The sequence below is a fragment of the Lissotriton vulgaris genome, chromosome 2_1 (assembly GCF_964263255.1).
Source record: "Lissotriton vulgaris chromosome 2_1, aLisVul1.2, whole genome shotgun sequence".
NCBI lineage: Eukaryota > Metazoa > Chordata > Amphibia > Caudata > Salamandridae > Lissotriton > Lissotriton vulgaris.
Window position 1 is genome coordinate 954,283,657 of NC_141687.1, and position 14,553 is coordinate 954,298,209.

General features: G+C 50.9%; 1 protein-coding gene and 1 pseudogene across 2 annotated transcripts in view; one reads left to right on the forward strand and one right to left on the reverse strand.

The window, feature by feature from the left end:
* KIAA0319L (KIAA0319 like) overlaps positions 1–14,553 on the forward strand; it is a 962,229-nt gene that overhangs the window by 379,240 nt on the left and 568,436 nt on the right. The gene's annotated exons all lie outside the window — the stretch shown is intronic.
* LOC147731469 (28S ribosomal RNA) lies at positions 6,395–8,508 on the reverse strand (annotated as a pseudogene).

The window sequence follows — 14,553 nt, forward strand, 5'->3', positions numbered from 1 at the left end:
TATTGCGTTGGAGCAGTAGGCTCTTTTGAAAATGCTGTGGCAGGGCAATGCTCTGGGTGATGTTAATAGGGATTTCCAGACCTTTGGTGCACTTCTTAAACAAACCTGTTCATAGTGAATCCGTAACTAGGCAGTCTACTGGTCGATACCGTCTGGAAGGCTGTGAGAAAAGAAGGTCCATGATATATATCAAAGTATTTGAGAGATGATAGCACAGCTGACTCGTAAAAATTGGTACAGTAAAATATAATGCTTTGTGGTGCCACACAACTTTTGAGTGTATAATGTTTGAAAATGTACCATACAGAGTCTCACCTGTCAAAAATAGTTACTTTCCTCCAAGTGATGTCAGTAACAATAGTTTCTCTCCTCTGGTTGAAGCCACCAATAATGATCTGAGCACATGCACACGTCTCATTCACAATACGTTCCATCTCTCAATGCAAGGAAAGCGTTCTTCAGGATGAACAAAATGATTTGAACAGGCATCTGAGCATTAGCCTACCATTACACAACAAAAGTAGATTACAATATAGCAGGCAAAGACCTCTCCATAGCAGCTGCAACATACCAGATAAGTCTCTTCATAAAACAAAATCATAAAATAACGCCAGGGCCTAACTATTTAATCAATTGGTTAAAGCACCTCTTTGAAGAATAAGTATTCAATGAAAATAGGAAAATGAAAAGACAAACCTTCATAAAGAAAACAAACGCTTGAGAAGATTCTTAGTAAGATAAGTAGGAAGATGGAAAAGAAAATCTGACCAATGAACAACCTCAGTATAGAACATATCATCAGCACAGACGCATTTCTGACATGGTTGAATTGCCGTTCCTATGGTATGAAGCACATCTGCTCTTCTCTAAAGAGACGTTAGAACCCATAAATTTGAAACCCTCGCTTGCTTTGCCACATTCCCCACGAGGTCCAAACCAAGGAGCAATTGAGAACATAGACAGAGGAGAACACCACACATAAGAACACAAAAATGTGAAGAGATACTGAGATCATGCACAATTAGCATGCAATATTCTAACGATTGGGAACTCTCAGAAAATCTTTCTAAACCACAAAGAAAGTGGGTCCACTGAGACAGTCTAGTGGAAATTAAGAACCACATTGTATCATGTGTAAAATCACTTGGATTTTTATTACACAAAAATCTCAACGTACAATCCTACATCAGTGCCTTAGCCGTATGGACCCAATACTAAGAGACTGCTGATAGGGAGCAGACCCCTAATTCCTGAAGACTTCAAACAAATATCCCATTTACGAGCATTAGTGTGCTCAAGGGGATTTTGGCAACCCTTCCTTGTGGAATTCCATACCCCACCTGGTTTCTCTCAGAACAGCTCTTCAGTTCTGTTTCGTTGTTTTCAGTACTTTGACTCCCACCCAATCTCTCAAGATTTTTCATTTATAACTTCCTATAGTAGTATATATTCTAATGTTGTTGTGCTGTTCGTCTTCTAAACTAATCTTGTGACCTTTAGTACAAGGAGTGTTTTTGCTCTGTCCCTTCTCTCATGTTTGTTATTTTCTAGGGATGATAATTTCTCCAGTATGGGATCATTTTTAGAATCATTCCTTCTTGTCAAAGTGGGAGTCCCACAGTACCATAATTAAACAGTGTGGATCACTATCGTAGGCTCCAGTGGTAATGAAGTCACTTAGATTGCCTATCTAGGCCCTTTAATTAAGGTTTGAAGTTTGGTCTTTTTTTTTTAATCAGTCGATAGCACCCTCTATGGCACTCCCAAGAGAGACTGTTTCCCTCAGAATTTTACTGCACATCATGTGTGAAGGGGGTCTCCCCGAGCTCTGCTCGGTTTTCTACTTTTAGATCTCGGAAAGCTGCTTCTACTACAATGTCTGATACAGTGAAGAAAGCCATTTTCAGACCCTGTAAGACTTGCAAAAAGAAAAGGGTACACTTTGATGACTGGGCTGTCTCGACTGCCTTTACCCCTTGTATAAGGTAAAGGAGTGCCACCCACATGAGTAGTCCTGCAAATATGTCTCAGGCCTGCCAGTGCAGTGTTTGTGTGCAGTTTCAAACTGCCATTTGGGCCTGGCAAGTGCACCCAATTGCCAGGCCCAAACCTTCCCTTTTACCAAATATAAGTCACCCCTAAGGTAGGGCCATGGCAGCCTCGTTGGGCAGGGTGCACTGTATTTGAAAAGTAGGGCATGTACTGGTGTGTTTTACAGGTCCTAATAGTGTGGTACTGCTAATGTTGTTTTTAGGGCGAGCAGACCTAAAAGCAGGCGGAGCCTGCTTTGTCTGCGAAGACAACTGTTGTTGGCGTGTTAGAAGGAATCTGAGACGGAGCTCAAGCACGAGCGTCGCGGTCTCAGATTCCTCCTCGGGGCCGCGCACAGCACCACACACGCATGCGCATACACAGAGACACACACCACACTCACGCATGCGCACATACACAGCCATACACAGGCACACACTGCATACACACACGCAGACCCACACGCACACACACAGACACATTCGAACACACACAGACACACGCGCGAACACCCCCCTCCCCTCCCCTCCCACTCACCGGGCTCTTTCGGGCTGGTCGGGCACTCACCGGGCTGTTGCTGGGCATCGGGCTCCTCTCTGCGGCAGTCTCCTCACGGCACCAGGGGACAGGACTTCACTTCCGGGGCTCCCTCCAGCACCTGGGAGCCCTGCAACACTCTGGCTGTTGGCAGCCCCGGGACTCTCCTCAACTCATGGGAGCCCCGGGCTGCGGAGAGGCCATCTTCACTTCTTCCTCGGTGTCGGCGGGCAGGACTTCCTGCCGGATTGCAGGCCCCGCCCCCGTCTCGGCCAAAAGTGCCTGACTTCCGGTTTTCACGGAGCAGGGCTGCGGCGGTGATTTCTTTCGGGGGCAAGAGGGGTAAGCACCCTCTAATTAAAATATAATTATATTTCCTTCTTGTGTCGCTTGGGAGGCCCCGTAGTATTAACACTGGTTATACAGGGATCATGTGTTACACAATGTTTCGGATCCCGCTAGTATCTGATTTTTGCTCGGGTGAGCTTCGATATTGAAAGTCAGGTGGCATGTTTTGGTTTTTCTTAAACGAGGTAACCGACAACACATTTTACCAAGTGAGAATGCCGTTTCTGGTGGCTTTTGGCATTTCAATATTTCGATAACTTCTTAATGGCACATATCTTTACTCAAGTTTACGCAATGCGACTTATTGCTAAAGGTAGCGACAATGACATTGACTCACGCTCTTACAATGTGAGCTTTTTGTGACTTCCTCTGTTATATGGTAATCATTTCGTTTTTAACCCGGCTGGGTAGTACTGACACTTTATGTATAGCACGGTTCATTGTACATGGCAATGTTATATGTGGGACCATCTGATGTAAGCCCATTTTTGTATTTACCCTATCTTTTAGGTGGTAGCTCTCATGATGTCCGGAGCCTTATGGCCTAACCAATCTTTTTCTACGTTGCCACATAGAGTTACTCTGCTTCCTCTTCTGCTTTCACCACTGTGCCTCTCTCTTCTGGTGTTGTGCCTCTCTTCTGCCGCTGTGCCTCTCTCTTCTGTTGCTGTACCTCTCTTCTGCTGCTGTGCCTCTCTCTTCTGCTGCTGTACCTCTCTCTTCTGCTGCTGTACCTCTCTCTTCTGCTGCTGCTGTGCCTCTCTCTTCTGCTGCTGCTGTGCCTCTCTCTTCTGCTGCTGCTGTGCCTCTCTCTTCTGCTGCTGTGCCTCTCTCTTCTGTTGCTGTACCTCTCTCTTCTGCTGCTGTACCTCTCTTCTGTTGCTGTACCTCTCTCTTCTGCTGCTGTACCTCTCTCTTCTGCTGCTGTACCTCTCTCTTCTGCTGCTGTGCCTCTCTCTTCTGCCGCTGTGCCACCCTCTTCTGCCGCTGTGCCACCCTCTTCTGCCGCTGTGCCACCCTCTTCTGCCGCTGTGCCACCCTCTTCAGCCGCTGTGCCACCCCTTCTGATGCTGTGCCACCCTCTTCTGCTGCTGTGCCACCCTCTTCTGCTGCTGTGCCACCCTCTTCTGCTGCTGTGCCACCCTCTTCTGCTGCTGTGACACGTAAATACAACACATATTACATTACAAATGCTATAGGTGTCACATTTGCGAAAGTTAAAAATATTAGCATTGTAAATGACGAAGCTATTAATTTTGCTATTTTCAAAACCAACACATAAATAAAAAAATTGTCATTTACAATACCAATAGCTCAAACTTTCCTAATGCGAGACCTATTGCATTGCAAATGCTTGTTCACTATTGTGATAACTATTGCAATAACATAGAGATTACCTTGAAATATCTTTTAAGTGTAATTTCCAATTGGGAGCAGGCAGAGATTTGGAGTTTAGGGGTCACTGAACTTACAATTTCAAAATACAGCTTTTGCATTAGTTGGTTTTTAAATTGTGTGTTTGAAAATGCCACTTTTAGAAAGCTTAACCATTCTGTACATATGTCTGTCTGTAGAATACACATCTGGGTTTTCTGACAGTTGGGCTATTGTACGTACACTAGACAGTCAAACAAAGGGAGCTGAGGTTTGCCTTGCATACCCTTATGGCCCATCATCAGGCTGATGGGCCTTCCTGAGTTAGAGTGGTGGGAGGAGTTGTCACTGACACCTAAATAGGGCTGTGCCTGTCCTCACACAAAGCTATCTCCACCCCCATGTAGTGTGTCTGTAGCCAGGCCAGGTAAAGGCAGGGTCTTGTGCATTACAAAGACTTTCCTTTGAAGTTTGCCTACTTCAAAGGGAGAAAAGGGTATAAGTACTGAACCTCTGACACCCCAAGATCAGAACAAATCTGGGCTGAGGACATTCTACCAGGAAGAAGAGCTGGATGCTGTAGGAGGGACTGACACTCTGCCTGTTGTTTTGTTATTGATTGCCTGCTGCTTCTGTCCTAGGAGTGAAAGGACTGGAATTTGCTCTCTACTTCCAGCTTACAAGGTTCTCCAAAGGCTTGTGTGCTTGCCTCCTGTTACCTTTCAGAGCCTTCAAAGAATTCACCTGCCTGTGCCTGGGCTATTCTGCTGAGAGTCCTGACTAGCGAAGTGGTGCCAAATCCAGTTTCTGTGGCCCTTGGAAGTGTAACCTGGTGATCAGAAGGAGAAAATCCATGTATTGACTCCCAGTGCCTGTTTTCTAGACTCACCGCTGCAAAAGATCGACACATTACCGCTGCCTGCACCGAAACATGGTTCCCGCTTGCAGCATTGACCACGGCTTTCACCGCAGGCCCCAGCTTGCCATCGCAGTGCATCATAAGAATCTCTGTAGAGTGAATACCGAGCAGAGTGTCACCGACGTCCATGGCACCCGCTCCAGTGTAGCGCCTGCTTTTCAGTTGTGAAATCAACACAGCACCTGCCACAGTAAGGAACTAGGGGAGCATGTCTGAAAACCACTGCATCAACTCCCCTGCCAGTAAGGGACTGACGTATCCTCCCCTTCAAGTAAGGAACCAATGCATCACCTCACCTGCCTAGCAGTAAAGAATCGACACATCACCTCCCTTATGCAGTAACCGAAGCATTGCTTTGCGTTTCCGGCACCTCGCCTCCCCTGCGCCTTCCCTCATCTTTGATTCTTGGCGCATCTAAAGTACTGTGTGCTAGAATAAACAAATCTATCGATTTCTAAACTTGCTAAATCTTTTTAAAGTGATATTTAACTTGTAATAGTTGCTAATTGGAATGCAATAAATCCGGTCCCTCTTGCAGAATGAGACCATTACAAGAGGAACGTCAAAAACAGTGGATCCAAACAGAAGGGTCTTTTGACAACCTTATAAACATCACTCGACCGATGGAGGAGACACTAGTGTGGTGGTCCCAGATCTCCAATCTCTCCAAGGGCCTGACATTTTTGATGCAAATATCTGACTTCGTCATAACTACAGACGCTTCCATTGACAGCGGGTGTGGTCATCTCCAAGACCTACAGAGATGAGATATGCAAACCTATATGTCAGTCTTGTTCTAGAAAGCATTCCAATGCAATGTTTCTATAGCTTCAGAAATGATGAGCATACCTTGTAACAAACTAACCTAATGAGTTCTCCTCAATACTGACTGAACGGTTGTGCTTACAAAGATGTCAGCCTCAGTGTGTGCATCGTCCATCCACTTCCTGCAACACAACTTTTGTCATGTGGTAAATGCCCATCATTGGATAGATATCCTCACATTCTGCCCCGGTGGGGCAAGGACAGGAGGGGGAGGCCCCCGTGCCGGGGAGCACGTGGTGGAGGTGGCCTCCCACAGGCCCACGTTACCCACTCCGTGTCCCTCCCTGGTAGCAGAAGGACCCCCACTCCTGGGTGTGGTGGTGGAGGAGGGCATCCGCGGGCACTCACGCACGTAGAGACAAAAGCTTGGCTCAGAGGTTGACTTTCAATAGATCGCAGCGAGGTAGCTGCTCTGCTACTTAAGAAACCCTGACCCAGAATTCGGTCATCTACGAATGATTTAGCACTGGGTGCCTCACGAACATGCGGTGCACTAAGGGTGATGGAGGCGGCCCCCTTCTGTCCGCGCGCCGGTCCCCAAGCTAGCGGTTCTGTACACCGGCCCCCCAAGAGAGGCCGGCTATCCCAGGCCAACCGAGGCTCAACGGCACGGCGGTATTGTTACGGTTTAGGGGGGATTCTGACTTAAAGGCGTTCAGTCATAATCCCACAGATGGTAGCTTTGCCCCATTGACTTCTCAGCCAAGCACATACACTAAATGTCTGAACCTGCGGATCCTCTCATACTGAGCAGGATTGCTATTGCAACAACACATCATCAGTAGGGTAAAATTAACCTCTCTCACAACGGTCTGAACCCAGCTCACGTTCCCTATTAGTGGGTGAACTATCCAACGCTTGGTGAATTCTGCTTTACAATTATTGGAAGAGCCAACATCGAAGGATCAAAAAGCGACGTTCATAGCGACGTCACTATGAACGTTTGGCCGCCACAAGCTAGTTATCCCTGTGGTAACTTTTCTGACACCACCTGCTTGAAACCCAAAAACTTGAAGGATGGTGAGGCTCCGCTTTCAGGGTCTCTATTCATACTGAAAATCAAGATCAATCGAGCTTTTGCCCTTCTGCTCCATGGGAGATTTCTGTCCTCCCTGAGCTCGCCTTAGGACACCTGCGTTATCATTTGACAGGTGTACCGCCCCAGTCAAACTCCTCACCTGCCACTGTCCTCGGAATGAGTTGCGCCCGAGCCAGAAGCGAGAGCCCCACACCGGGTCAGTGAAAAAATGATAAGAGTAGTGGTATTTAACCGGCGACCCGAGGGCCTCCCACTTATCCTACACCTCTCATGTCTCTTCACAGTGCCAGACTAGAGTCAAGCTCAATAGGGTTCTCTTTCTCCGCTGATTCTGCCAAGCCTGTTCCCTTGGCTGTGGTTCGCTAGATAGTAGGTAGGTACTGTGGGGTTCTCGTTCATCCATTCATGCACGTCCCTAATTACATGACAATGCATTTGGCTATTTCTGTACCACCTCGCGGTGGCTCATTCTGGGTTATTATGCTGCCCACCAGCCACAAATCTGTTTTGCTTCCAACAATACAACATTCTTTCGCTCCGGAGTACAGCCACACTGAACGCTGTCCTCACTGGAACTGGGATCACGTATAGGCCAGAGATAGTACACCTTGCAGTACTATTCCAACAATTTAAAATTGTCTACGAACAGTCCTGAGAAATTAAAGTATGATTAACAGGACATCAATAATCAATGTGTGGTAATTATGTGTATGTAATTATTTGAGACCCATTCATCATTCAAGACATTTTAATAATGATGATGTACACAATTTTTCAAAATCGTCATAAGCACACATCTATGAAAATACACATCTACAAATTGTGCATATCAAACTAGAAAATGCACATCTATAAAATTCTGAAAAATTCACATCTATAAAATTCACATCTATATTAAATCTTGTGTCAACTATAAACTGATATGTAACTGTATAACCACATTTAAATATTAAAGGATCAACAGTTTAAAACAATATGCTTTATAAGGGTTACCTCTTAAGAGAGTCATAGTTACTCCCGCCGTTTACCCGCACTTCATTGAATTTCTTCACTTTGACATTCAAAGCACTGGGCAGAAATCACATCGTGGCAACACCCGCATCGGTCCTTTGCGATGCTTTGTTTTAATTAAACAGTCGGATTCCCTTGTCCGTACCAGTTCTAAGTCAGCTGCTTGGCTCTGGCTGAGGCAGAACGCCCGCCCTGTGCCCCTGGAGAGGGGACACTGGGAGAGGCGACCACCGCAGGTGGGGCAATCCACAGGAAGGGCCTGGGTCGCGTCCAGAGTCGTCGCCGCCCCGAAAGGAGGCGCCTCGTCCAGCTGCAGCGCACGCCCAGCCTCACATCCCAGCCCGACCAACCCAGCCCTTAGAGCCAATCCTTATCCCGAAGTTACAGATCTGACTTGTCAACTTCCCTTACCTACATTGTTCCAACATGCCAGAGGCTGTTCCCCTTGGAGACCTGCTGCGGATATGCTTGTGGCCCGGCACAAGATTTACACCATCTCACCCGGATTTTCAAGGGCTAGCGAGAGCTCACTGGATGCCGGTGGAACCGTGACGCTTGCCAAGGCTCGGGCCCCTCTCTCGGGGAGAACCCATTCCAGGGCGCCCTGCCCTTCACAAAGAAAAGAGAACTCTCCCAGGGGCTGATTCGGCAGGTGAGTTGTTACACACTCCTTAGCGGATTCCAACTTCCATGGCCACCGTCCTTCTGTCTATATCAACCAACACATTTTCTGGGGTCTGATGAGCATCGGCATCGGGCGCCTTAACCAGGCGTTCAGTTCATCTCGCAGCACCAGTTCTGCTTACCAAAAGCGGCCCACTAGACACTTGCATTCCATGCCCGGCTTCTCGCCAGCGACCCAGGCTTCTAAACCGTTTAAAGTTTGAGAATATGTTGAGATCTGTACTGGGGTGAATGTATGACATTGTTCTGTATTCTGTCCATCAAATGTGGTTTTTGCATTTGTCACCCCGAGTGGGTTGGGTATGCTCAGACGTGAGTCCCATGCTCTCCACACCACTGAAGTCAAGCTATCCTGGCTGAAGACGGCTGATAGCCAGAAACCGGTCCTAGGATGCTTGATTCCGGTCCAGGAAAGACATAGCTTGGCAGTTCGGGCTGGACTGTTCCCATGAGGCACAGGGTCAAGGCTGATTTGCATATGGCCATGTCTTAATTGGGGTGGTGTGGAGTGCAAGAAAACGATGGATTTAGGCCCAGATATCTGTACTGGGGTGAATGTATGACATTGTTCTGCATTCTGTCCATCAACTGTGGTTTTTGAAGATCGTTTCATCCCCAAGACCTCTAATCATTCGCTTTACCAGATAAGACTGGGGGCTCCGAGTGCCAGCTATCCTGAGGGAAACTTTAGAGGGAACCAGCTACTAGATGGTTCGATTTAGTCTTTCGCCCCTATACCCAGGTTGGACGACCGATTTGCACGTCAGGACCGCTACGGACCTCAACCAGAGTTTCCTCTGCCTTCGACCTGCCTAGGCATATGTCACCATCTTTCGGCTCCTATAACGCACACTCATGCTCCACCTCCCCGACGGAGCGGGTGAGACGGGTCTGTGGTGCGCCCGCCACTGGAAGCGTAGCACGTGCCAACCCTCATCTGTATTGCCCACAGGGTTTCGCTCGGGCCATCCGACTCGCGCACGTGTTAGACTCCTTGGTCCGTGTTTCAAGACAGGTCGGGTGAGTAACTGACATCGGCGCAGACCCCCGGCGTGGGACTCCCCGCCCGGCGGCGCGACGCAGTCAGGGCGCACTGAGAACATTCCACCCCAGTTGACAGTCACACCGAGAGCGGTTAATGATACTTCCGCAGGTTCACCAACGGAAACCTTGTTACGACGTTTACTTCCTCTAGATAATCAAGTTTCAATATCAAAAACCACAAAGGCAGTGAGGGAAAACAATTACAGCCACACTTGCTCTTTTTTCACTCAATGTACATTTGTCCAACAGTCTAGCTCGTGCCCTCCTTTGTAAGTCCACTGCCCTAGAGCTTCAATTTAGACTATACATTATAATTGCTCAAAGAGGCTCGAATTGAATGGCATGCAGTATGCGCACAAATCACACAGATTATTGAAGAAACTTGTCTTCATAGAAAAATCTTATATTATTCTTTATCCACACATCCAACGCGTTTCACCCCAGCGGGCTTCATCAGGGCTGTTAAAAATAACAAATCATTTGTAATGTGTACAAGTTACGAACAATACACATGTACCCTTCACCATATGTGCAAATGTGGAAATGTTCTCATCACCAGAAACTGTCCCAGTGAGGAAACACAGGTAATGCAAAAAACAACCATGAGAACACCCACTTCGGAGCCATAACCTCATAGAGTAACCAACGACAACAGAGAATGTATGGACCCAAATGTCTCATGTCTGCAAAACAATACACCTCACCATTCATGGTGAAGCTAGCATGATATGTGGGATGACAGTCATTTACTGTACATGTCAAACCCACCCAGTTTCCACAGTATATGACTCACCCAAAAACGCCATAACTAAAGAACAGACGGGGAAGAAAAGCTTATTGAATGAGTGAAAGGTAGCCAAATCACCACACCAGTGACTCAAAAGAGTTTTTATAAAAAAAGAAAAAATTTATTTTGTACATATAATTTAATTTACCTAACGTAGAAAAATCAATTCCACGTCCTAGCAAGTCGATAGGTGGTACTCGAGAATTCACTTCTTCTACAGATGTCCTAGAGCAAAAAATCAATTTCTATCAAGACCCCATACACCCATGTCCTTCTTAATCGGTTTTATTAAAACTGGACTGTAATTCACCCTAAAAAAATTACATATACAAGACCACATAAACAAAACCTTGTACCTTCTTAGATTGGGATAATCTGTGAGGTATCCAATGTTTGCGATCTTGCTTGAAAAGGCCGTATTAGGCTCCAGACAGGTTCAGTGTGTTCTACTTGAACATCAATAAGTTCTAAAAAATGAGATTGATCAAACCGTTAACCGGAGGAAGTAAACAACTCATCTGTCTTCCCGTATTTAGCATGGTGTGCACTAAAATAATCACCTTGCCTAATGTACTCGGGGACAGCAATTTATACGAGACATTGCCACAGGGATGTGCTATCAGCCCGAGGTTATCTAGAGTCGCCAAAGCGGTCGGGCGAGCCTGGATTGGTCTTGGGCTGATAATCCCGGGAGGTCAGCGCTCGTCATGCGTCCCGGGAGGTCAGCGCTCGTCGGCATGTATTAGCTCTAGAAATACCACAGTTATCCAAGTAACAAATGGAGTGATCAAAGGAACCATAACTGATTTAATGAGCCATTTGCAGTTTCACTGCTAATGCACGTGTTGCATGGCTTAATCTTTGAGACCAGCATATGCTACTGACAGGATCAACCAGGTAGCCGCACCTGCTGACAGTGTGGGTTCGGGAGACGCGTGCCCATCTCCCTGACCGGCAACATTTGCACATCCAGGGATCGCTGGAGGGGTGGAGAAGTGCGGTTGCACGGGCACAGACAGGCCCAGCCGTCTCCCCCGGAAGGGAGAGGCAGGCCGAGGTGCAGCTTGAGCGAGACTCAGGGGTGCCGGACCTGGCGGCGGCAGCACCCCTCGGAACGGTTGTTCTGAGCTGCTGTGGAAATGCGCTGGAAGTAAAGGGGTGACGGCATGGTGCACGGGGCCTACGGACCTGCCCGGCAGCAGCATCCTAGGACCTTGCGCCACCCGACCCCTTCCGCTCGGGTCAGAACACTGCTGGGGCCGCTCGGCCTTCGCTCTGCTGGATAGGGTGAAGTGCCTCCCGCCAGGCAGCAGGCCCTCAAGTTGGACGGTCCATGTGGGGTGGAAGCTCTTTGCTTGAAACAGCCGAGGCTGGCCAAGCAGTTCATCCCTAAACGGACCGAGAGCGCAAAATCGATCAGAGTACGGCCGGGGTGTCCCCTAGCAGGCCGCCCTGCGTGGGGGGATGCCGGCTTCACATCCCTGCCTACTCCCCGGGCGAGCAGGCTCAGAGGAAAGGCCCATCAGGAAGATGCTGAGAGACAGGCGCAGACCCGGGCCCCTGGGGTCCGCGGCGGGTGGGCCCGGGTGCTGCCTTCCCCTGTCTAAGAATCGCTGGACCTCACGGAGTTCTGACTGAGCAGGCTCTGAGAAAAAGAAGCATTGTGAATGGGCTGAGAGGCAGGTGCATACACGGGCCCCTGGGTACCCCGGCGGGCAGGCCCGGGTACTGCCTTCCACTGTTTCGGGCTCGCCAAACCTCATGAAGGTCTGACTGACCCTCTCCCTAGTAATCCGCAGGAAAATTACCCCCCTTTCTTGTAATCCATGTACACAAGGTGACAGAGGGGACCCAAGGGGTGAATGTGCCCGGCCTCCTGTAGCCCTCGCTGGTATCTGGGAGGCAAATGAGCCCTCCCCGGGACTTCCAGGGAAGCCCTGCCATCTGGTCACACCATTGGAAAGCATTGCGTGCGACCAGATGGCCGAGGGGATAGGTGCGACCAGATGGCCGAGGGGATAGGTGCGACCAGATGGCCGAGGGGATAGGTGCGACCAGATGGCCGAGGGGATAGGTGCGATCAGATGGCCGAGGGGAAAGGTGCGATCAGATGGCCGGGCTCGAAAGGGAAGCCATCTGGTCGCTCTGATCCCCAACGAAAGTGAGCGGTTGCCGGGGCATGGGGGAGCGGAGGCCTGGGGCCCCAGCTGGGCCCCAGCCATGAAGGCTGCGATGGGGACCCGATGGGCCCTCCGACCCGGGGCCCACAGATACCTTGACAAGCAGGGGCGGACTGTATGGGACCGACGGACCCCCCATCCTTGGCCCTTGGTGGAGCGGCAGGAAGGGGCTCAGGGCCAGAGCACTCGACCCGGGGCCCACAGGGCCCCTGGACCCAGCCAGGGCTCCCAGGCCCAGAGGCGCCAGGGAGGCCTTCCCGGGACCGCCGGACACCATCCCGGGCACCATGGCAGGACCGGAGACTGAGCCCAGGGTGGGGAGGCTGCCCTCCCCAGGGCCCTCGGGGTCCCCAGCCGGAGCTCCTGAACCCAGCCAAGCAAGGGGATTCTCCCCGGGCACAATGGAACCCCGTCCCTGGCCTTTGGCAGAGCGGCAGGCTGGGGGACGTGTACCAGGGCTGGAGCACCAGACCTGGGGCCTGGCGGGGCCCCTGGACCCAGCCAGGGCTTCCAGGCCCAGAGGCACGTGGGACCCCATACCGGGCACCCTGCCACGCAGCAGGACAGAGGACAGCCCGCGTGGGGAGGCCTCCCTCCCCGGGGCCTCTGGGAGCCCCTGAACCCGGCCAAGCAGGGGGAGGCTCCCCCTGCCCACAAGACCCTATCTGCGGCAACCTGCCATGTGGTAGGCCGGGGACGGACCCCAGGCTGGGGTGGCATCCTGGCTCGTCCAGCTGCCGGCTGAGGACCACTAGGCTGAGTTGGGTTCTGAAGTACCCTGCCCCTAGTAATTCGGAGGAAGGCTACCTGTGTGCACCGCAAGACTCTGGACCCTAGGCGCGGACGCGCCCGACTTCCTGGAGCCCTGGCTGGGATCGGGGAGGCAAATTAACCCTCATCAGGACTTCCAGGGCACCCCGGCCATCTGATCGCCCCATTGGAAAGCATTGCATGCAACCAGATGGCCGAGGGGGAAAAGGTGCGACCATATGGCCGGGAACGAAAGGACGCCCGCTCCGAGCCGAGCCCTCGCAGTAGGGCTCCTCCCGGCCCTTGCAGGGCTCGGGGGCTCCTCTTCCCGGGGGGCTCGGGACCCTGGTTGGGCCTCAGGCACGGGGAGGACCGCCGGAGCTCTTGGGCCCGGATGCCCGGGGAGGACTGCCCAGGACCCATGGAGCCCGTTCCGTGCATGTTGCCACGCCGTGGGTCGGAGGAAGGAGCCCGCGGACGGAGGGGAGGTGTTGTCCGGGCATAGCCCATCTGCTCCCCGGCAAAGAACCGTCAGCCCGGGAGGGGTGTTCCGGCATACCTTGCCCCTAGTAATAAGGAGTAAAGCTACCGCTCTTCTGGGAACCCGTGCACACCGAGTGATGAAGGGGACCCAGGGCGCAGAGGCGCCCGTCCTGCTGGAGCCCTGGCTGGGATCAGGGAGGCAAATGTGCCCCCATCAGGACTTCCAGGGCAGCCCGGCCATCTGCTCGCCCCATTGGAAAGCATTGCGTCCGACCAGCTGGCCGAGGGGAAAAGGTGCAACCAGATGGCCGGGACCGAAAGGACGCCCATCTGCCCGCCCCGTGGTAGAGCTCCCCCCTGCCCTTGCAGGGCTCCGGGGCTCTGCACCAGGGACACTTGTCCCGGGCAGACGGACTGTTGGCAGGCCGCAGGACAGGAACTCTCAGGCCCTGCCCTAAACCCAGGCCCCGGGGCCGGTCCCTGCGTATCAACCCAACCAGGCCAGGGAGCTCAGGGAGCCTACCCGGGCACGAGGGACACT